This window comes from Azolla caroliniana, unplaced genomic scaffold (assembly GCF_043228905.1).
Source record: "Azolla caroliniana isolate FFs.n. ecotype wild unplaced genomic scaffold, voAzoCaro1.0.p SCAF_21, whole genome shotgun sequence".
In the NCBI taxonomy this organism is placed as follows: Eukaryota; Viridiplantae; Streptophyta; class Polypodiopsida; order Salviniales; family Salviniaceae; genus Azolla; species Azolla caroliniana.
The window spans coordinates 10,345,529-10,371,346 of NW_028230456.1; the positions used below are offsets into that span (position 1 = coordinate 10,345,529).

At 40.7% G+C, this 25,818-nt stretch overlaps 2 non-coding genes and 1 pseudogene across 2 annotated transcripts; all 3 read right to left on the reverse strand.

Moving 5' to 3' along the window:
* Positions 1–19,373: 19,373 nt before the first annotated feature.
* Positions 19,374–19,522, reverse strand: LOC147850615 (U4 spliceosomal RNA). The gene has a single exon (XR_015531707.1). It is a non-coding gene; the product is annotated as a U4 spliceosomal RNA (small nuclear RNA).
* A 685-nt stretch (positions 19,523–20,207) lies between these two features.
* Positions 20,208–20,366, reverse strand: LOC147850616 (U4 spliceosomal RNA). The gene has a single exon (XR_015531706.1). It is a non-coding gene; the product is annotated as a U4 spliceosomal RNA (small nuclear RNA).
* A 2,526-nt stretch (positions 20,367–22,892) lies between these two features.
* LOC147850617 (U4 spliceosomal RNA) lies at positions 22,893–23,031 on the reverse strand (annotated as a pseudogene).
* Positions 23,032–25,818: the final 2,787 nt, after the last annotated feature.

The window sequence follows — 25,818 nt, forward strand, 5'->3', positions numbered from 1 at the left end:
ACAACAATATGCACACCAGGCCTTTTAGACCTTTCCAGACGAATCTAAGTGACGAGTAGGACTTCGAGACTGCAAACCCCATCTTACGCAACCGATGCGTGATTTTCGAGTTCCAAGCATGGGGGGCTTGCTTCAGGCAGTAAAGCGACTTCTTTAGTCGGCATACCACCAGCTTGTTCAATTCCGATTGCAAACCAGGGGGTTGGACCATAAATACCTTCTCTTCAAGGTCGCCTGAACTCTTGAGGTCTATCTTCACTTCAGTTGGTGTCGCATTCTCCCTAATCTGATGCACCTTTGTTTATGCCGTACTCCGACATCTTCATCTTCCCCTTCTCTTTGCATGTATATTGTCTCCTCAGTTCCTTGCACGAGGAGTGCATTTCCAAGTCTTCACTGCTCGCCGACTCTTTATTCACCTGGTCATTCCAACTAAGCTCTTCATTCGGGCCACTCATCCGGAATGAAATCGGACTCTCGCCTAGAGTGTCAATATCTTCTTCTTTTTCCCGAATCATCTCAGCCTCACTAGCATCATCCTCAATAATCGCCATGGAGTCGACGGGAGTTGAAGACGGAAGAGAATACCAGGACACCGACTCGTCGAACACGACATCTCAGCTTACTCGCACCTGTTTGGTTGGGGGGTTGTAGCACTTGTACCCCTTCTGTTCATGTGAGTATCCGATCAAGATGCACTTCTCTGCTTTAGCGTCCACCTTCTTCCACTTCTCATCCGGCACATGCACATATGCAATGCTACCGAATACTCTCAAATGTTTCAAATTCGACTTTTGCCCGAAATATCTCACGTGCTGACATTGTCTCTCTAGTTGTAGTAATCCAATTTTGTATATATACAGACATCTGAGCGGCTTCGGCCTAGTAAAACTTGAGCATGCTCTTCTCCTCCAGCATTGTACGTGCTGCTTCCACAATTGACTAGTTCTTCCTTTCGGGTACACCGTTCTGCTCTGACATATATCTGCAAGTGAGTTCACATTGAATTCCCATCTGTTGCAGATAAAAGTTTGTTAGGAATATGTCCTTCCTCTAGGAGGAGCCGACTGTTTGGCTGAGTAAGAGCCGACAGTCGAAGACAAGGAGAGTCAATTAAGGGAGAGCCGACTAAGGGAGTTGACAATAGAGGTCCAAGTCGAAGACAAGACCGACTAGTTGGGCCGACCTGATGGTCGACGACAAGGCCGACTAGTCATGTCAACTGGGCAGTCGACATAGGAGTTGGTTAGTCGAATCGACTAGTCGACCAATCGACTGATTAACTGCTATTGTTATTACTATAATAATAGGAATGATAGTAGTAGCGGTTACATTTGTAAACAGCCCATACGGTGTATAAGTATAAATACACCTAGGGGAAACTTTATGGTGATGATGTAGATTAGAGTTTTTGTAGTTGTGAGTGGCAGAGAATGTGAAGAGGAGAGAAAGAAAGAGCGTGAGCAGCGCCATAGCTGTGTAACAGCAAACGCCAAGAGCCTTGTGTCGCTGATACACTCTATATAGGAGAGTGTTGTAACCTATTCTCCCTTTGTACATCTCTGATATATAGTGGAAGACCTATTCTCCCGCGGTTTTTTCCCTTCTTTAGGGTTTCCATGTTAAACACTGTGAATTTTGTGTATTTGTTGTTTTTTGCCCTCTGTATATACATTTTGACACCTCTTTCTCAACTGTCTTCGACCTATTTCCTATCAAACTGATATCAGAGAGACAGGTGAGAGATGGAAGGAGGTGTGAGTGGCTACCTAGGAATGATGGTCATGAACTCACACAACTACGCAGGCTGGTGTCACGAACACATCAACCATAGACTCGGAGGGAGCACAGATGATGGGGCTACAAGCGTGGAACTTAAGAAGCTGGGAACGCCACAAGAGCATTAAGAGCTGGGATGGATGACAAGGCTACGACCGATAAGTGGAATTGGAAGTGACAAGGCTAGGAACTCTAGAAGTTGTGGGTGACAAGACTAGGAACTCTAGAAGTTGTGGGTGACAAGACTATGAACATAGGAAGCTAGGGTTAAATGGAGCGCATGAAGACAAATATGAAGATGAAGGAGACAATATGGCATGAAATGAGAAGACTAGATTGATGTGGCAATAACTGGAGTTGAATCCCCTTAAAAGGACCAAGGAGGTTACAAGTATTTATACAATTTCCAATATTGAATATTGCTAGAATATACCCGAGAAATATCTCTAGAATATACCCATCTAGAATATACTGTACAATATTTCTAGAATATACTAACAATTAGAATATTTTGATTCAGAAATGTAGTATATGCTAGACTATACAATACTAAATAATTATATACAAATACATGCTCATGTCAAAATGGTTGAGCCTGATATCTTGTTGATGTGAGATATACTAACACCAATGGGCAATGGAGTGCAGGTGAAGCAACTGACTTGACTTCTTCTATCATGAGAGGGTAAATAGTCAAAGTTGACCCAAAATATAGCACTAGCGAGAAACCGACATGATCCCCACCAAGAAAGTGAGTGGTTGTGACCCCCACTGGAACTAGAAGGTGAGTGATCGAAATCGATCCTAATCAAAAGAAAGTGAAGCAAAATGTGGACCAAAATGAAAATGGAGTGCAAGCGAGCAATGATTCAATCCCCACCAAGAAAGTGAGCGGTTGTAACCCCCATCGGAACTGTGAAGGTGAGTAATCGAAATCAATCCTCGCCAAAGGAAAGTGGAGTGAAACTTGAACTGTAATGAAAATGGAGTGCAAGAGAGCAATGATTCGATCCCCACCAGGAAAGTGAGCGGTTGTAACCCCCACTGAAACTATAATGGTGAGCGATCGAAAAGCGATCCTCGCCAAAATCGTAATGCAAAATGATGCCTATAGATGATGACAATGACAATGAAGAGGGTGGACCAATGATGATAATGAAAGACCATGCAAAGTAGTGTTGATGATAATGAAAGGTTGGGTGAAGTAGCATTTGATAAAGATAACAAGAGGTGTTGAAAATGATGATGTACAAGACAAGGCAACAAACACATGATGATGAGGAAGCATTTCTAAAACCTAGGATGTTGATGATGGTAACTCTAGAAGCAAGCATTGTGACTATGGTAACTCTAGAAGCAAGGGCGATGACAAAGACAAGTGATGCTTCCAGTTGGAAGGAATTCAAACTATCATGGACACACCAAACATGGACTATGATGGAGCATGGATGACAAGGCTATGACTGATAACTGGAACCAGAAGTGACAAGGCTAGGAACTCTAGAAGTTGTGAGCGGCAAGACTATGAACATAGGGAACTGACAGGAACACACGCTCCCAATGAACAACGCTCGGCCACAACCGAGCCTAGGATAAAACACAGAAAACGGATAATGAACGCATGACACAGTGAAGAGAAGAGTACACAAGATGTTAACGTGGAAAACCCAAACTAGGGAAAAACCATGGCAGCCCACAGACCGCAAACTATCACTATATCAGAATGTACAATAGTAGAGCACCGAGGCAACGACCTCGAGCTTGCTGTCTACGCCACAGGCGGCGGTTATAACAAAGGCAACGACCTCTTCTTCTCTCTCTCTCTCTCTCTCTCTCTCTCTCTCTCTCTCTCTCTGTACACTGTTACGCGCTCTAATCTTGCACCAACAAGAATGACAACAACATAATCACTAAGTTTTCCCTAAGTCATATTTATACTAATATGACTTTTCGGCTATTTACAAATATAGCCCCGATGGACTCTCAGAAACATATTTTCGAATATGTCCCTTCATCCGGTGAGCACTCCTCACCGGGCCTGCATCATCCGGCGCTTTCCGGGTACTCCTCATCCGGTTCTCACCAGGCTCTTCCGTTTCCGGGTACTCCTCATCCAGTTCTCACCGGGTCTTCCGTTTCCGGGTACTCCTCATCCGGTTCTCACCGGGTCTTCCGTAGCCGGGTACTCCTCATCCGGTTCTCACCGGGTCTTCCGTTTTCGGGTACTCTTCATCCGGTTCTCACCGGGTCTTCCGTAGCCGGGTACTCCTCATCCGGTTCTCACCGGGTCTTCCGTTTTCGGTTACTCTTCATCCGGTTCTCACCAGGTCATCCCATCCGGAGGGACCTGTTTCCTAACAGGAACTAAGGTTAACTTGAGAGCATGAAGATGAATATGAAGATCAAGGAGACAAAATGGGGTGAAACGAGAATACTAGATTGATGTGTCAATGACTGGAGTTGAATCCCCTTAAAGGGACCAAGGAGGTTACAAGTATTTATACAAGTTCTGAGATTGAATATCTCTAGAATATACTCGAGAAATATCTCTAGAATATACCCATCTAGAATATACCATACAATATTTCTAGAATATAATAACAACTAGAATATTTTGATTCTGAAATGTATTATATGCTAGACTATACTATACTAAATAATTATATACAAATACATGCTCATGTCAAGATGGTTGAGCATGATATCTTGTTGATGTGAGGTTGCGGGTTCAATCCTCACCAACTATGTATTTGATGTCATTGTGTCGTGACAACCAGAAGAGCAAGATGGAATATCTTCTCATTGTCAAAGATCTATTCAAGCCCACATTGTGGAGCACATTCATGGGGTATGTGAATCAAGTTGTTGCAGCCAAGTTTCCCCATCCTACTACTGTGTACCCTGTCTAGGAGAACCTAGTGGTGACACTCAGCACCTCGTGTCAGGAAGAGAACTTGTCCCTACTAGTGGTAAAGACAAGAATCTTGAACAAGGAGACGAGGTGGAAGGACAAGGGTGTCCTGCCCCAAGCAAATGCGAATGTGTCACAACATTCAGACAGAGGAAGAAACCGGCAAAGAAGTCCATAAAGAAGGGAAAAGTCTCATGCCAGATCCAAGTCCAAAGGTAAGGTAACATGCTTTTACTATGGAAAATGTGGACACTTCCAAAAGGACCGTCAACATCTCAAGAAGGACAAGGGATTCACAAAGGATGTTGAACCCAGAAACATTTCCAAGGAGAAGGGTGTCTGGAATAGTACTAAGACAGAGAGGGAATTAGTACTAAAAGATGAGGATTAGTATTAAGTGGGGTAACTCTCGGGAGAGAGAGAGAGAGAGAGAGAGAGAGAGAGAGAACGATGATAACAAAAGATATATATTATATGAAGAGAATTTACAGGAATAGCTAGGAGGCTTAAGACTAGTGTTGAACCGATTTGGTTCTTAATAATGCCATGTGGCTTTTTATAGTGGCTTAGGAATACTCTTGACATTTCTAGAATGTTCCAAAGAAATCTAGAATATACATGGATTTCCTAAGTGAAATAATAAATGGAAATAATATTTTTTGTATTACAATGTATAGCTTAATGGTAAAGCTTCAACCTATGTGACACAAGGTCATGGGTTCAAATCCTTTTGAAGCCACTTAGATGGAGGACCTAGCTTGTCGGGATATTGCTGATGAAAGTCCTCAACAAGAGCTCAAGCATTTACCAAATTCTCGACTGGTTCCCAAGCATGCTCGCTTGGACCATAGCCTAGCCAATTGACCAAATAGTAGAGCTTGTTGCGAACAATCTTGGAATCAAGGATGGCAGCTACTTTGTACTCCGGTCTTGCTTTAAGCTCGATCAGGGGTGGAGGTGGTGTTGTCTTGATACAGTTCAAGAAGAGAAATATGAAACACCGGATGTATCCGTAGTTGCAGAGGTAGATCGAGACAAAAAGTGACATCATTAATTTTTCCGATTATACGGAAAGGACCTAATCGTCGATAATCCAATTTATCTCATGCGCGAGAAGACTTGATGTGTCGTCGTAATAGCCATACCCGATCCTTAATGTTAAAACTGAATGGAAGTCGATGACGATCCACATAATCCTTCTATGTTTGTTGAGTTTGTTGTAAATGAGTAGATCAGTCTGCCTGTATCTTGTATTGCCGCTCTAAACGATCCTTTGCACAAGGATTTGTGGGTAACTCTAGAGTTTCGAATACACACCACCGAGGATGATAGCTTGTATAAGCATAAAATGGTGTAACCCTAGTTGATGAGTGGACAGAGTTATTATATGCAAATTCGGAAAGTGGAGAATATCCGCCCAATCATCTTGTTGGTAGCTTAGAAAACATTGAAGTTATTGTTCCAACGTTTGATTTGTTCCTTCTTCTTGTCCAATTGTTTGCGGGTGGTAGCCAGAGGAGAGGTTATAACTAACCTTGAGCATTTTGAAAAGATGCTTCCAGAATTTCGAAATGAATTGGTGTCCACGGTCGTTGATGATACTATTGGGGAGGCCATGATGCCAACATACCTCACGCATGAATATGTCGGAGGTTTCTTCACTAGTGATTTCCTTAGTACAAGACAAAAAATGTGTCATCTTTGTATATTGATCTACTACTGTTAAGATCGCTTCGAATCCCTTTGAAACTGGAAGATCTGTGATGAAATCTAGAGAAATGGATTACCATAGCTTCCTTGGAATTGGTAATGGTTCCAATAAACAATATGGATTATGTCTTGGCATCTTTGCTCTGCAACATGTATCACATGTCCGAACATAGTCTTTGACAAATCGTCGCATACGAGGCCACTAGAATGATCGTTGTAATAAATCCAACATTTTAGTACTACCGAAATGCCCCGTTGTATATGTCATGATAATTTTGGACAACTCAAAGGTGACAAGAACCATTAGGAACATACAAGAGTTTCTTAAAGAATAGTAATCCATCATGGCATTTGAATTGTCGATAGTCCATACCTGGTTATTGCGACTGTGAACAAGATGCCCGAGAGGGATCAATTTGTGCTAGAATGTCTTGAGCGAAAGCGTCTGTCTTCAAGTCTTCATGTATGGTATCGATAATGTGGGAATCCAATGGTGTATTGAAAACCCACGTTGCTTGCAATCGTGCCGATCCTAGGATTTACTTGCTTTCGATTATCGAATGTTGGCTGATTGGGATGCGGTGCTAGATAAGAGCATCGTGATAACACATCTGCCTTCCCTTGCTGCTTCCCAGGACGATATGTAGATTTGAAGTTGAAACGAGTGAGGAATTGGGTCCACCGAGCTTGACAACGATTTAATACACGAGCATTCTCGAAGTAGGCAAGATTTTTGTGATCACTGAATACGGTAACTTGATGAGAAGATCTCTCTAAAACATGCCTCCATTGTGTAAAAGACTCCACTATTGCTAATAGCTCCTTATCATGTATTTCGTAGTTGATTTTGGCAGCGTCAAACTTGCGTGAGTGGAAAGCCACAGGATGTAGCTTTTCATCATTGCCTTGTTGTGACAAAATGCTACCCAGGGCGATATCTGACGCATCTGCCTCAATGATGAATGGTTTTTTCGGATCAACATGAGCTAGAATAGGAGCTGATTTAAATGCTTTCTTAAGACTCAAAAAATCCGTGTCCACTTCTTTAGACCAAACAAACGATTGCCCCTTCTTGGTAAGTTGTGTGAGAGGCAGAATTAGCTTTGAGTAATCCTGTATAAACTTGCGGTAGAAATTGGCGAAGCCTAAAAAGCATTGCACATCTCGCAACGAACGTGGAGTGTGCCACTCTACCACAATTTTGACCTTAGCTGGATCCATAGAGATGCCTTCTGAGGAGATGACATAGCCTAGAAATTCCACCTGGTTGCACTCAAAACTACATTTTTCTAGTTTTGCATAAAGGCCATGTTCTCGAAGTTGTTTTAGTACTAATAGTACATGAGAATCATGTTCTTTTTGAGTCTTCGAATAAACCAGTAGATCATCCAAATAGATGATCAAACAAATATCCAAGAGATCTTGGAATATGTCATGTGCTAGAAGACTGTTGGCGCATTAGTGAGACCGAATGACATAACCGTATATTCGAAGTGCCCATATCTGGTGCGAAATGTGGTCTTCCATACATCTCTTGGTCAGATCTGTACGAGGTTATATGCTCCATGTAAGTCGATCTTTGTGAAGAACTTTGCACCATTGATCCATTCTAAAAGACTCGAGATAAGGGGAAGTCTGTACCCATTCCTGATGGTGACCTTATTCAAGCGACGGTAATCTACGACGAGACGAAGTGATCCATCCATTTTCTTTACAAAGAAAATGGGTGCACCGGCTGGAGATTTAAAATGTCTAATGAAACCATTTGCCAAATTCTCCTCTATGTAGGCTCGAAGGACTTCTAGCTTGGTTAGTGACAAGTTGTAGATTGGTCCCCATGGTGGCTCTTTTCCTGGTTGTAAATCAATGGGACAATCATACGGTCAGTGGTGCGGAAGTGTACTGGCTTCTACCTTATCGAACATGTCGACATACTCTAGAAGTTGAACCATGGATTCCTCTTTAGTGGTGTTGGAAGGTTTTACTGATAATGCGAAGACAAACATTGCTTCCTTGCGTCCTTCCTCATGCAATTGATGTAGCGAAATGGTTGCAATACTATGAGTAGGTTCTTGGGTTTGTCGATACTGGATTTCTCTTGTTCTCCAATCTATGTCTGGGTTATGTAATTCGAACCATGGTAACCCCAAGACAATTGGATGATTTGGACTACAAATTATATTAAATGATACTACATACACCAAAGTATCTAGGACAACTTGAATCGACTCTGACTCTTCAACGATATTTCCGGAAGCAATGGGACAACCATCAATAACTACTATAAATCCTAGGCAAGAAAGTTTTGTTAGGGATATTTGATGAGCTTAGGCAAAATTTCAATCCATGAAGCAAGAGTTGGCTCCGGAGTCTAAGAGGGCTAGGACATGTACTGGAGGAGTACTTTTAGTACTAACCATTACTTGAGCTAAGAACACATTGCTAACTTGCTTAGAGGGAATGGAACCACTAATGGGCTGCACAGATCTAGCATGGCTATCCAACCAAACGGCTCCTATTTTGGCTAGGCTTAGTCGTTTAACTCTTCTTCTAATTGACCAAGGACTTCAAATTTGTTTGATAAATTTGGGCTATTAGTACTATTAGAACTATCAGAAATTTATAATGAAATAGACTCGGGTTTAGTACAAGCTACTACTTGATTTACTTGTCTTCTTGGCCTATGTGGACAGTTTACTATGATATGCCCTGGCTAATGGATAGTTTACTTGTTTTTTTTCTTACGACAATGGACCATGACGACATGTGGTGTCGATTTCCATCGGTGTTGGAGTATTTTCCGGAGATGCATTGTATGACTCCCTTGCAAATGGTTTTGCTGCGACCGAGGTGTATGTGGGCTCCGACCTGGTCCTTGGCATTTGTGATTGGCGTTCCGAACGTCGCTCGAAAAGCCAGTTATCGCATCTTCCCGCTCGATTGATAGCCTCTGTGAGAGATTTTGGTTCTTCAAGGAAAGTCGGGAGTAAGTCTTTGACATCATTTCGTCGGCTGTATCGAAATTGTTCCATTAATGCTTGATCATCCCAGGGGATATCAAAGGCGAGTAGGCAGAAATCTACAACGTATGCGGAGGTTGGATGATCACCTTGACGTAATCGTTGGATTTTTTTGATTGCCGTCATTATGCTATCAGTATATCAAAAACAAGTTTTAAAGTCGCTTATAAACTCCTCAAAATTATTTAGTAATTATTAGAGATCTAGGTACTAAAGTAAGCTTAAGATAAGGATAAAATAATGATAGATAGAAAGGAGAAAGAGAAAGAAGGGTGCCGATCCACCCGACCACCCCCGAGCGAAGGGATCGAGACGGACTCGAGCCTCGATCGGCATCCCATACCACCGCCGTGGCGTCGAGTCATACCTGGTGCTGGCACACTCGCTACAAGAGTTGACCCACCACAAGAGTAGAGTCTCGATGTAGTCAAAAGATGATCAAATGAGGGTAGCTAGGCCTCTTATTTATAGCGATACCCAAGGCCCCCAGGCAAGTTCACACTTGACCTAATGGGTTGTCTCAATCCCGAGGATTAAAAGTAATCCTCCCCTTCTTTACACTCTCGTTTAACCCTCACACTTATCCACGTGTATAGAATACTACGGTAAATTCTCACCACGGGATATTATATGGTCATGCCGGTAACATACTCCCCCTCTTTAAAACATTGCACTCTTGCAATGGAAAGTTAGGGAAGTTAGTTCTAAGAGTATTTTCGCGTTCCCATGTGGCTTCTTTTATTGATTTATCCATCCATTTTATTTTAAATTCTCGGATTTCTTTTGTACGTAAATTTTTTGTTTTAACATCGAGAATTCTTTTTGGTACATGTGGTTTAGAAGATAATTCTTCAGAAGTAACCAGAGTTTCAGTTGTGACTGTATTGTCGCGAGAACCTAGAAGTTCTTTTAGACGACTCACATGAAAGACTGGATGAATTCCAACACCATCGGGAAGAGCGAGATGATAGGCTGATGACCCAATGCGTTTGAGGACTGTAAAAGGTCCACAAAACCGTGGGGCTAACTTAGCGCACTTACCCGTAGACAATGTCTTAGAATTGTGAGGTACATGTAAAAATACCTTCTGTCCAGGGTTGAATACACGAGGTTGCCTATGATGATCAGCATAAAAACGAGCTCTATCTTGAGCTGTTTTTATATTATCTCGTGCAATATGCAACATATCTTGCATATCCCAAAGAAAGTTTTGCATACTTCGCAACTCATCATGATGTATATTAACATCAATCGGGGCTCGTGGCTGAAAACCATACATCAACATAAAAGGACTATATCCCGTCGACGTATGCTTGGAGCTGTTATAAGCAAACTCCAAAATTGGGAGATAACGTTCCCATTTTGTTGGTTTTGCACCAACGTATGCTCGAAGCATGTCCTCAATAATTTGATTTACTCATTCTGTTTGTCCATCGGATTGAGGATGATCCGTGGAGCTCATGCTCAACGTAGTTTCTAACTTCTTAAAGACTTGCGTCCAGAAGTCACTAGTAAACTTTGGATCTCGATCACTCACGATATCCATCGGCAATGAAATAATTCGTCAACGAATTGGTAAGCCAATTCAAGAGCTGTTACCGTGGTTTTAGTAGCAATAAATCTGGCCATTTTAGTTAGTCGATCAACGACAACCCAGATGGCATCATGACCTTTTTGGGTGCGAGGAAGGCTAACAATAAAATCCATGGATATACTTTCCCACTTATTATTGGGAATGTCCAAGGGATGTAAAAGTCCTGCGACTTTAAGTCGCTCAGCTTTGTTAACCTGACATTGGTGACATTTAGTCACATAGCTATGTATGTCAGGATGCATCTTAGGCCAATAAAATTGAGTGGAGATGAGAACGAGTGTACAATGTATTCCAGGGTGCCCTGCTGAGGGTGCATCATGGCATTAAAAAAGAATCCTCTTTTTGACCTCAAGTAAATCTGGAACACAAACCTTCCCATTACGATAGAGCAAACCGTTAGCAATGTGGAAGTATTCCTTCAAGGATGTGGTGGTGTCTGTTCCAGACTCAACTCTTGCCCAATATTTTGCGAAATAACTGTCATCAGGATACTTTCCTCGAAGGTGATCATAAAGATCTGATGACATTTCAGTGAAGCTAAGCGTGTTAACTTCACGGATGCGACTTAGTGCATCAGCGACAATGTTCATGGAACCTTTACGATATCGTATGGAAAAATCAAAGTCCTGGATGAGATCAGCCCATCGTGCCTTACGACCTTTCAGGTCTTGTTGGTCACAAAAATATTTCAAGGACTCGTGGTCAGTAGTTACCACAAAGCGATTTCCATAAAGATAATGGCGCCATGTTTTGAGCGCATGTATAATTGCAAATAATTCCTTTTCTTGAACGGTATACCGACATTGAGCAGAATCAAGTTTCTTACTCTCGAATGTTATTGGTTTACCATCTTGATACAAGATAGCACCTATAGCATAATCGCTGGCATCGGTTTCAACCTCAAAAGGTTTTGAAGGATCAGGTAAAAGAAGTGAAGGAGCCTTGCAAACCAGGTCCTTGAGTTCCTTAAAGGCGAGGTCTAGTGTACCATTCCACACAATAGGGTTTGTAGACTTACGCATTTGACCTTTTAAAAGATCAGTAAACGACGTCGTCAATTGGGAGTAATTACGAAGAGACTTTCGCAAAAACCCGACAAAACCAAGGAATGATCAAACTTCTCGAATATTCCGAAGAGTGGGCCAAAGCTTGATTTTCTCAATGCGAGAAGGATCAATTTCAACTCCTCGTTCAGTTATGAGATGTCCAAGATAAGTAATTGATTTCTTGAAGAACTCACATTTTGAGATCTTCGCATAAAACTGTTTGTCACGCAATGTCTGTAAAACAAAGCGGACATGTTTAGCATGTTCTTGTAATATACGGCTATAAACTAAAATATCATCCAAGAAAATAACGACAAATTTTCCAAGTTGTTCTCAGAAAATGTCATTCATTTCTTGTTGAAAAGTAGTCGGAGCATTGGTCAAACCAAAAGGCATAACCCAAAACTCATAATGGCCATAGCGCGTACGAAATGCCGTTTTAGGAACATCGTCCTCACTTATTCGTATTTGATGGTAGCCAATACGGAGATCAAGTTTCATAAAATACCGAGCTCCCTGGAGACGGTCAATTAGATCGTCAGCCCGGGGCAATGGGTATGAATTCTTGATCGTCACTTTATTCAAGCGTCGGTAATTAATACACATACGCCATGTGCCCTCTTTCTTTTTTACCAAGAGAAATGGTGCACCCCATGGAGATTTACTATAACGTATATAACCCATTCGTAAATAGTCCTTGAGTTGCTTAGATACCTCATCTTCTTCGGATCAACTTAAGCGATACGGAGGTATACTTATTGGTGCAACACCAGGTACAATATCTATACGATGGTCTATATTACGTTTAGGAGGTAACCCATCAGGTAGTTCACTTGGAAAAACATCATGAAAATCATTTACGATTTCATCAAGTTGTTGTTGTTCAAAATATGTTAATTGAACCGGGACATTATCAATATTGTAAATGTGAATGTCCGGATCAAGTACACAATAAAATAATGTAGAACAAGACAACTCGGATATTGATGGACACGAGGAAACAATCGAGAGGGATTGTTTTTTTACACATTGAATAAAATGCGTACAATCGTTCAGTACAAAAGAAATGGAATGACGAACCCAATCAATAAATAAAGAAGAGTTTTTATTATAAAACTAGGGATAACCCAGTATTACATCGGTGGTACAAAGATTCATTACATGGAAGTCTACTTCCTCTATATAAGTATCAATAGAAATTCCTAATGAATGAATCGCCCCGTTGATGTATTGTACTCTTCCATCAACCAAGTGCACCGTGTAGGTGTGATCACTTACGGTGGGTTGGATTCCCCATATCTGAACCAAACGATCATTCACAAAATTGTGTGAGCTTTCCGAATCAAATAAAAATTGTATGGGAGATCCATTGATATACCCGTTTGCAGGTAGTAAATCATTGGGACCCAATACATAGTGAGGGAAAGAACATTGACAATTACTTAAATGATGTGTATAGACCTGAAGGACATTAGGAATCTGACCTTTATGGTCTGCAACTTTAGCTTTGTTGTCGTGCTCTTTCCGTTGGAGTTTTCGACATTGATCTTTTGTATGACCCTTCTTTTTGCAGAATACGCAAAAAGGATGTTGTCGCTTACAATCGCGATCCAGGAATTCGTTGGGTGTCTTGTGTTTCCCAACAAATTGCGACTGCTTAGTCCCGGGCGCTTCGTTGGGTTTGTTGTGGTCCTTCTTCGAAGTGCGTTGATAGCGAAGAACTATTTCAACGGCCTCTTCGAAGGATTTTGGATAGTCCGAATTGGGGATGCCATTGACAAAACAAGCTATCAACCAATTGTCCCCTTCTAGACCCGATTTTTGGATTTGAGTTCTAGCATGGTGAACATAGTCTTCTAGCGAGGAAAATTTCCTGCTAGAGAGGTTCATTAAAGCTTGTGCTGCCTCGGTTCGAGAGGGAGGTTGTAGAAATTGGCCCTTAAAAACCGTGACAAAATTTGTCCAGGTATCGGGCAATTTCCCCATAGTACGGAGCCCACGCCACCAGGCGGCGGCCTTACCCCCGAGTTCTCGGCCGACATATGCAATCTTCGTACTATCTGGCGTGGGATAGAGCTCAAAATGAGACTCCCATCGTCCCAACCATGTGCAGATTGCTTCTTCGGTTCTTTCCTTTTTGTCTCCCGTAAATGGCTTAACGACAAATGATGGTTCACCTTGTTGCTCATCAGGTCTATTAGTCTCACGTTGTAGACTAATGACACGTGCCTCAAGAGCACTCTGAGATTGCCGAAGTTCGGTCATCTGTTGAGCGGTGAAACTAAGGTATTAGGTTATTTGTGACAAATACATCTTAGTGGACATTTGTCCAGGAGGATTCCCTTGAGTTCCTTCCGCTTGAGCGGATGACATCGGGTCGTTAATTTGAGCCATTAAAGATTATTTCTGGAAAAGAAATAGGACAAGGTCAGAGATATAGTCATAACATCATGCCGTGATGTAAACATATCATGGGCGAGCATTAATCGATATCATTATCTCACGTCAATACCCCTCTAGACGTATGAGATGAGGTTCAAGATCAGGTTACTATGGTAACACAAAGGTGTTTTAAAAACCATGGGGGTGACAAATAAATGTCTTTCCCTGATCTCTATATCGATTTTTTCATGGTGGCTCCCCGAGGCTCAACCATGTATGTTCGCGTCATGAATTGTTTATACACGAAAAAAATGTTAACAATAAACTATGTTTCGGTGCCCACATATGTGGTTTCGGCTCTTTAAGTCCTATTACGAGGACCCCGAGGTGCACTTAGACCTTAATTCTAAACATGTGTTATAGTCATATGTATCAAGGATGTTGTATGGTCTTGGTCATATTTGAACTCGAGACCTCGAGAACAAATACATTAAACACTTGAGCCAACCAAGTAAGTTGCTCTTCTCGAATGCTTAATGTTTGATGCGTATAAGAGATATGCGAGGCAATTGATCATATATGTTTTTTTTTAAAAGAACATATATTTCAAGGGTCCTTATTTCGCCCTCATTTACCAAAACTATGTTGGTACGTTACCTAACCTCGAGTCTCGTAATTACGATGGCATATGCCAAATTGCAACCTAATGGTCAAGCCAAATGAGCCTTCGTTTCGTAGTAGGCCCACGTGGCCCATCACATGTTCACATCATTACGAATGCCTCTCGTAAGAACGAGCTCATGGTGGCATTGTATCCATGTAACGAGGGAGGGATGTTGGATACGTGCGTCATTGGAGCAACCTCACTTGAAGTGGGTCAAGCCCTACGTACTTAATATCATTATGGCTATTGGCGTTTCTTTACGTAATAACGAATATACACACATGTTTACTTATCACATATATACGATCAAATACGTATATATGTGACCACATATGCCTATATTAAACATATCGTTATATTAAATAGCCACAAATGATGTGATCGAGATACGTAATCGAGGTATATACCTCTACGCACACGAAACATCCTCAAATAAGAGATCATCGTAATACGCAATTGAGGTATTGACCTCTTATGCATACGAAACCAACCGCATATCGTTTACAACAAATCAAGGTATTAAACTCATACGCAAACGTAACATATGTTCGTGAACGTAATACGTAATTGAGGTATTAACCTCGTACACATACGACACTCATCACATATTATTAATATGTTGAACGAGGTATTGACCTCGTGCACATATGTAAACGTTTTAGATAATCAATTAAAGACCACTACAACATCATTGACTTAATGAAAAAAATTGACATATAAACTAAACACATGATTAGATGGGAGAAGAGAGAATAGAAAGAAAAATTATGGAAAGAGTTACCGAAGTTCTTTGTTGATCGTTGTCTGGATCAAGGCCGACCGCACATCGATCGATCAACATCAATCAAAAGACAAATGAAAAACAAAGAAACATTAGTACATAAATCTGATACCAAATATTAGAGATCTAGGTACTAAAGTAAGCTTAAGATAAGGATAAAGTAATGATAGATAGAAAGGAGAAAGAGAAAGAAGGGTGTCGATCCACCCGACCACCCCCGAGCGAAGGGATCGAGACGGACTCGAGCCTCGATGGGCGTCCCATACCACCGTCATGGCGTCGAGTCGTACCTGGTGCTGGCGCGCTCGCTACAAGAGTTGACCCACCACAAGAGCAGAGTCTCGATGTAGTCAAAAGATGATCAAATGAGGGTAGCTAGGGCTCTTATTTATAGCAATACCCAAGGCCCCCAGGCAAGTTCACACTTGACCTAATGGGTTGTCTCAATCCCGAGGATTAAAAGTAATCCTCCACTTCTTTACACTCTCGTTTAACCCTCACACTTATCCACATGTATAGAATACTATGGTAAATTCTCACTCGGGATATTATATGGTCATGCCCGTAACAGTAATGGAGATTCCTTTTCTAACAACGGAGCGAACCATGGCAAAGCTGAGCCATCTAGCAACGTACCTACTAAGACCCACTTGTGATGCATAAGTGGGATATCGGGAATGATGCATTTGAATGACTAATCGTACCTGATTAAGGAATCCTCTGGATTGTGATCGTGCTCCATTGAATTTCATAGGAAGGCTGATATTAGGTTCTTAATGAATCCCTTGCGTACTTGGTCCTATTTGTTGCAGCGCTACAATGGTTGCTTCAAGTTGTTGCACGCATAATGCTAGTTCCCCATTTTGTTGTTGCGTTTGCTTCTTTTCTAAGGAGATTTGTTGAAGATCCCCTAACAACCGTTGATTTTCTTGTTCCGATGTGAGAAACTTCTCTTTCAAGCATTGCAACTCTAAGAAAATAGATTGATATTCTTGAGAGCTAACAATTGCCATGATATTAGAGAAAGGAGGGATAAGTAAGAAGATAGAAGGACAACATTGGTTCAACCTGTCAAGAATAGTACTAAGACGGAGAGGGAATTAGTACTAAAAGATGAGGATTAGTACTAAGAGGGGTGTAGAACTCTCAGGAGATAGATATATAGATATACTATATTATCGTCTTCGGAGAAGGAGAGAGAGAGAGAGAGAGAGAGAGAGAGAGAGAGAACACTGATAACAAAAGATATATATTATATCAAGAGAATATACATGCATAGCTAGGAGGCTTAAGACTGGTGTTGAATTGATTTGGTTCTCAATAATCCCATGTGCCTCTTTTTATAGTGGCTTAGGAATACTCTTGACATCGTAGAATGTTCTAGAGAAATCTAGAATATACATGGATTTCCTAAGTGAAATAATAAATGGAAATAATATTCTTTGTATTACAATATATAGTTTAATGGTAAGGTTTCAACCCATGTGACACAAGGTCATGGGTTCAAATCTTTTTGAAGCCATACCATGCTATATCATGACAAAGGGCACATCAGCCATAGTTACTAGTTACAAGTGAAGAGGAGATCTTGCTCATTTGTGAGCATGCAAGCACAAATTTTGCAAGTGAAGAGTGTAACTGAGTAATTGACTCAGGTGCATCCTTTCATATAACTCCCTCAAGAGAGTGTTTCTTGACTTACATAGCTGAAGATAATGGCTATGTGAAGTTGAGAGATAATGGGGAATGAAAGATAGTCGGCGTCGAAAATGTATGTTTAACAACGTTGACTAGTTGTCAACTGACTCTAAAGGATGTCTGACACTTGCCCGATATCAAGCTGAATCTGCTATCAACTGGTAAGATGGACGACGAAGTCTATAGTGGTAGCTTCCGAAATGACAAGTGGAAGTTTTGTCGAGGAAACCTCATTGTGGCCTGAGCACAGAAACATGACACTTGTATATGATGCAAGCCAAGTTGTGCAAGTCAAAAATAAACCTGGTAGTTGACTCGAATGGAGAGTTATGGCATAAGAAGCTAAGCCACATGAGTGAAAAGGGAATGCATATCGTAGCCGATCAGAAACGTCTCCCAGAAGTTAAAGGAGTACACTTGGAGAAGTGTGTCAACTGCTTAGTCAGAAAGCAGAATTGAGATGCATTCCACTGAAGACCACCAAGAAGAGAAGAACGCCTCGTAATATCCATAGGCAAATGGACTAGTGGAATCGACACATAAAACGGTGCAGAATATTTTGAAGAAAATCATCAATGAGCACCAGACAGACTGGGATACAAAGCTACAGAGCACGTTGTGGGCGTACCAGACCACTTATAAGACAAGTATCCAGTCGACCCCGTTCCGGATGGCATTCAGATTGGAGGCAGTAATGCTGATAGAGTTTCAAATCTAGAGTCTCCTAGTACATGTCTACGTGCGGCTACGCGAGAAGGTGTCGGAACAACACCGATTGGAGAAATTGGCTGAGCTTGAGGAAGACTAATTAAAAAGCATATGGCAGCTAGAGGAGAGCCAATGTCAGTGAAAGGCATTTGTGGATTGGCATCGCAAGGGCAACAACAAATTGTTCGGAATTGGAAAATTAGTGTTAGTATTCCAGACCCGGATGGGGTTAATGCCGAGGAAGTTAAGGTTTCGGTGGATTGCACAATATTCATTTGGATAATCGATAAATTTAATGGTACATATCAATTGGGCACATTAGCTACAGACAAGGTACCGAAATTCCTACTCAAACCCTACATAGGGCCAACATTATTGATTCTATTCGCCACACGAAAGAATAGTCAAGATGACACAAAAGACTCCGTTAAGGAAGAACCAACGGGAGCCAGAAAACTTAAAGGACGACTGCTAAGAGCTGAAGCAGAGCCGTTTTGGCAAATGGCAACAAGTGGCGACCGAGGAGAATCATCCTCGATATACAAACCGGCACCTCCGGCGGAGTAGGCCAATTATGGAGTTTCTTAATAAAAAATTATTTATTTATTTAATTATTATTTAAAAACAAAATAACACAACGGTTTAGGGATATAAAATCTCTTACCATCACACGAGGTGATGAAAATTTAATGCTCATAACAACGACACGTATCATGCATACCCTCAAGTACCCTCAAGGAATTCTCAACTTAATGTAAAACCTAAACAAAATGATAGTTTGGATGTCGAGAACTTTAGACATCATAGATCCTATCTTGCTAGTCTTTATCATTTCGACACGATTGCTTGAATGAAGGAGTTCATGGGACACATTGAAACCATGACTATGTCGAAAGCATGCTAATCTCAATAACGGCTTAGCTATGAAAATCGTAAAGCATGCATGAGCATGCTTATTGCTAGAGGTGAGAAGACGAACACAAAGCAAGTGGCGTAAAAGACCTAACAAGGACGGAACTTATGTTCATCAAAACAAGGAAACCAATTCTTTTTTCAATGTTTGTGTTACGGTTTTTTCTAGGCCCACCCCTCCAAAGAGTTGGGGGGCCTTTACAAAACTTCTCCAAGTCTCTCTTTCAAGAGCCAAGGAGAGCGGTTGGAAATAGTTTTCAACCAACAATTGACACGTCTTGGGAAGACTAACTATGTCATTGCCCAAGCATAAAGATGATTTGATTGTTTGCTTCCGCTTCTCTTTTATAGCCATGGCTATCACATGCCTCACGATGTGGGACACATTGTCAGTGTGCGCACTAATGGCATGATTGAGATACCAAACATTTTGTTGGAGAAAAAACCTAAACCTAAATAATAGATATGGGTGGGATGTGAATTTTGTGTGTCGTACACAGATACATAAACATATACATACAAATACACATACAAACTTGTAGTAACACGTTATATTGCTCATTTAAGTGAATTAGAGCCCATCTAGAATATTTACAACAACCGAGGTTATAAACATTCCAAATTCAAAGGATGTCATGATTAGACATATCACATACCATAAGGGAATTCTCGAACCGAAAACCTAAACAGAACAATATTTTGGATGTCGAGAATTCAAGACATCAGAGGTCCTATCATGCTAGTCTTTATCATTTCAACATGATTGCTTGAATGAAGGACTTCATGGGACGAATCGGAACTATGACTATGTCGAGAGTATGTTAATCTCAATAACGACATAACTATGAAAATCGTATAGCATACATGAGCATGCCTACTGCTAGAGGTTAGAAGACAAGAAGACAAAGCAAGTGGCATGAAGACCTAACAAGTAGGGAACTTATGTTCATCAAAACAAGGCAACTATTGCTTTTATCAATGTTTGTGTTAGGGTTTTTCTAGGCCCACCACTCCAAAGAGTTGGGGTTGGGGGGCTTTACAAAAATTCTCCAAGGTTCTCTTTCAAGAACCAAGGAGGGGGATTGGAAATAGTTTTCAACCAGCAATTGACGCGTCTCGGGAAGCCCTCACTAACTACGTCATTTCCCCAAGTGCAAAGATGAATTTCGCTCTTTGCTCCTCTTTCTCTTTTATAACCATGGCCATCGCATGTGAGGAGGAAGCTTGAGACAATGTTGAACTTTACCGACAACATATCCCTACTTTTATCATTTGTGGAAGTGTTTTCTTCTCCATCAATCTCATCCACTACTCACATATATAGGTAAACCTTCTTCTTTCTTCTTCGGGGTATGTGTGAGCACATGTAGGTAGAAGCAGGATAGCAAGTAGTACTATGGGTGGTTTGATTACGATGTAATTTGAACGAGAAATGCTTTAGACATCCTCTTATGTCAATTTATTTTTGCTTTCATGTGTATGTTGATAACGTTTCTCACTCGGTACCAAATTTGTTATAAACTTGATGCTTTGGTGATTCCACCGTGACAGTGATTAAATTTTAGATATCGACATTGTCAATCATTTTGTAAGGTAGGTAACCCTAAATGCAACAAGGAGTTTTTGTATTTGCATTCCCATATTTATAACATATGAAGCTTGAAAGTTAAAAGAAAACTATTTCATGTGCTTGTCAATTTGAATTTTGACACTGCTTTTTCCCATCATAATTGAATCACTAAATGCTTGATACGAATTCTTGCGTATGCCCAAAGACACATCATTCTTAAAAAATATAAAGCATTCATGATGGGTCTTTAAAAAGGAGTAGACTTTGTGAACTCCCCATCTATGATCATTCTTTAGCATAGTCCATGAGCACGGGGTAACCAACCTAACCTAAATCGAAGTAGACAATGGAAAATATTGAAATTGGTGGTGCTATTAGAACATAACAAAATGTGATATGTCAAAATGAAAGCATGTCCCTGCAACACCCATTTTAGCATATTTGGGAAACATAGGAGCCAACACTTTGCTTCTTTGTAGTCCTAATGTATCCAAACCACGTCTTGAATTTGAACTTGGTGAGCAGAAGTTCAACCAAAACTCACAAATAAAGTGAATTTATAAGTGTTTGCTTGTCTGCGCTGTTTTTCACTATGATACTAAGTTTATAGACCACGGTTTTAGCAATAATTTCGGAATAGTTCGTGTATTTCCTTTTATTGTCCATGCAATTTTTAGGAAGAAGGAAGGAGATGCAACCATTATGGGAGTTAGTGTAATATTACTATATATTACATCTGAAAGGCTTCTTGTTCTAATATTTTCCATCAAGCTAGAGCCTCACCAGTTGAAATGGTATGTAATATTTGGCGAGACATGATGCATACTTTAAAAGGACAATGAGGTTGTCTTATTGGAGATTCTGAGGCTAAAGTTGCTCAACACCATCAATTTCTTACTCAATGAGAGTTATTACAGGTATGTCCTCCAAAGATGGTAATCCTTTTTGGCACTTTTAGCCACCAAGATGCTTGTTCCCTCCACCGATCACTCGAGAATCGAAACTATGTAAATTGCTTTATATTGATGAATGAATATCTTTTACAACAAAGAAAAAAACAAAAATATGCGTATGTGTCTAAAGCAAGATTAGGTATATAATTATAATGAACACATACACATACACATTTGTAGTGAGCAAGATTAGGTTTATAATCATAATGAAACCCACACACATAAACATGCACATACACATTAACACATTAACATACATATACACATGCACATACACACATACATTAACACATACACATTTAACTCATTAACTTATTAACAGATTTAACACATACATGCTTGTAGTAATGCAATGCATTATATATATTGCTCATTTAAGTGAAATCAAAACTCTCTAGTATGCCCCATGGATATATGGTTCGCAATTATCAACTACCTACAACGGCCATTGGACGATGTTTGTGACAACTCCAACAATGAGGCCACTGCCCGTTTGCGCTTTTGGCAAAAATGACAGAACATGCCAATGGTGATGCAAGAAGAAAACCATCCGAAGTGGAACTAACAGGCCCCAGGTAGGTTGTTTCCTATTCACCTCCCATCCTCCCTTCATTGTAGGCCACAAGATCTGGCTCGTACTGACCGGTGATGAAGGGCACTAGTTTATAGCTATAAATACCTACTTACATTAAGTACTTAGTTTGAAAGGATATGTATGTAGTCTCATATTCTTGAACTCGGTCACAAGGTGATTCCCCCCATTTATGTATAAGCTACCTTGTATAGTCTTTCTGTAATAATCTCTCATAACTAATGGGAAAGTAGCTTCTTTTTGGTAAAAAGAAAAAGAAGTGAAATCAAAACCGAATTAATGAATGTTTACAAGCCAGCGAAGAGGTTGGTTATAAATATTCCAAACTCAGAGGATTTCATCATTAGACATAACAATAATGGCATAGCCATGAAAATCAGGTTTAGGGATTAAGCGTGGCAATTGCTATCGATGAAAAGACAAGAATAAAATGCTAGTGGCATGATGACCAAATAAGGAGGCCACTAATGCTAATCGATGCAAGGTATGTAATGTTTTCTTCCCTATTTATATTAGGGTTTTCTCCCATGGTTGTGTTAGGTTTTGATTTTCTAGGCCCACTCCTCCGCATAAGAGGGGGTACCTTTACAAAAATTCTCCGAGGCTCCCTTGTAGGAAGCCGGGGAGTGGGGTTGGAAATAGTTTTCAACCAGCAATTGACGCGTCTCGGGAAGCCCTCACTAACTGCATCATTGCCCCAAGCGCAAAGATAAATTTGATTGTTTGATCCACCTTTCCACTTTATAGCCATGGCCCTACCCTACCTTACTATGTGGGACAACTTCTTAGTAATCGTATGATTAGCAAACAAACTTCTTTTTCTTTGTTCTATTCCTCTTCTTTGTAGTAATCAATGGAGTCGTTGAGGTCCATAAAAGACATACTGATTCAACCTTATTTGTAGGTCTTACCTTCTCCTCCTTATAGACTGCCTATGCTAACCAAATTTCTTCTAACATGGTACTAATTATCTGCTAATGGTTTTTTTTGAGCCAAAAACAAGATTTCTTAGTGTTCCCACATACAAACCGAATTGACTGTCTGCCAACTTCTCATCTACAAGTCGAATCAACCGACCAACGCCGACCATCTATTGCAACTCATAGAGCGCAATTCACCTCATTAACAATCCCGTCTATCACGGAAAGACAAAGCACATTGAGGTATGGTATCATCACATCCGGGAGCTCATAACTAAGAAGAGGCTCGAAGTCCGAAAGATAGACACTGACGTGAACATCGTCGATTGTTTGACAAAGCCACTCCCAGATCAACACTTCAGAACACTAAGGACAAAGATGGGACTACGACAAGCGTTCCATGCTCTCTCGTGAAGCCACGTGGAAGTCCAACACAATAAAACAAATACATTTTTAGAATAATACATACATACTCCACATGTATGCATACATACATACATACATACCATATCCCTATGCCTCCCAAAGAACATACATACCATATCTCTATGCCTTGTAAATTATATTATTCCACGCTACAACCTTATTGTCGGGCTCGGTGTGCATAATGAACTCGGGTTGGCCAACGCCCATCAACCACACACCGCTTGTTCGAGATTGTAACATCTTAACAATTTTCTCTATATGCCTAAGTTACTCAGAACCCAAAACATTTAGCTACACTCTTTGCAAATTCCAATCCAACCTAACGACACATTGTTTGAACTATATATATAGAGGTCCCCTATTTGCCGAAATGATTGTTCAACCGTTGAACTTGTTTGGAGCCCTATATGTTTACATCTTATATATAAAGGGAAATAGAAATGGAAAAACATGCTATAGTGGTTGAACAAGAGCCCGAGAGCCCGAGAGCCCGAGAGATCATGACCCACGATGGGTGCAAGCAGTCGTCCTTCGACCATTTAGCGCTACAAGCCTTCGTCACAAGCTTGAGGGGGAGGAACTGAGACTGCCGCCACGATGAAAGCCGCATAGAAGCCGACATGGAAAGTCGGACAATGCCGAAAGCAAAACCAGATGTTGGATGCCTCACACTTGAGCTTGAGGGCGCATGAGATATCAAGCTCAACTATATTTAGTTAGTTAGTCAACACACATGACTTAGTAGTTACCTAGATAGAATCTAGTTAGTGTGTTGACCTTAAAGCCTTAAATAGGATTTTGTACTTGAGTGAGATACGTTGTAGATCTTCCACTACCAAGTATATTTACTTCATCTCACGACTTTCTTGGATTCTCTCACAATTTTTAATTAATGGTGAATAAGAAACTCATTTGATTAGTTTGCATAGAGCCATTGTTAAGAGTCTATTACTAATCAATAGACCAAATCAAGTAAAAAGGAAGAAAATAGATTGGTTAGAAGAACCCGTTCCACCCGACCACCCCCGAGCTATGATCTAGACATAGCCAACCTACCACCGACGTCCCATACCGCCGGATATTAGGATGACTAATACCTTGGAAGAGATAAACACGATCGTCGAGACGAAAGCCTAGCCCGCACCACCGGTGTCTACGACAGCAGCCTTCCGACGTGATGATCCCTATGAGGGTAGCTAAGCCTCATATTTATACCTTTTCCTAGGCCCCTTGAATAGATGTGCCTTTCTAAAAGGCTCTCTATTCATTGGTTGTCTAAATCATGATAGTGCATGCACATATCATTCATTCTATCCAATCATTAGTCCCCTTTTTAATAATAGTGAACATACCCTTCACTAATGTAAATATTAGTGACCTACCCTCACCAACGTTATGTGTACATAACATACTCCCCTACTTCAAAAGATTGCACTCTTGCAATATAAAGTGAGGAAATTGTGCCTTAAGCGAATGCTCGCGTTCCCATGTGGCATCATCAATAGGTTTATCCATCCATTTGATCTTGAATAGCCGAATCTCTTTAGAACGTAAACGTTTAGTACGAGAATCAAGAATTCGTTCAGGAACATGAGGTTTGTAAGAAAAATCCTCTAATGTTACAAGATCTTGGATTGTGATGGTGTTATCACCAGAGCCTAAAAATGGTTTTAGACGACTGACGTGAAAAACAGGATGAATACCAACGTTACGAGGTAAGGCAAGGTGATAAGCAGATGACCCAACTCGCTTAAGGATTTCAAATGGGCCACAATATCGTGGGGCTAACTTAGCGCACTTGCCCGTAGATAATGACGTAGAATCAGTCGGGACATGCAAAAAAACTTTTTGACCAATAGTAAATGCACGAGGACGTCTATCCTGATCAGCATAAAATCGAGCACGATCTTGAGCTGTCTTGACATTTTCTTTGGCAATATGCAACATTTGGTTCATGTCTTGCAAAAAATTGCGTGTACTGTCTAATGTATCACGATGAATCGTGACATCAACTGGGGCACGTGGCTGAAAACCATACATCAACATAAAAGGACTATATCCAGTGGATGTATGTTTAGAGCTATTATAGGCAAATTCTAAGATAGGAAGGTATTGCTCCCACTTAGTAGGGGTTTTTGCTACATAAGCTCGA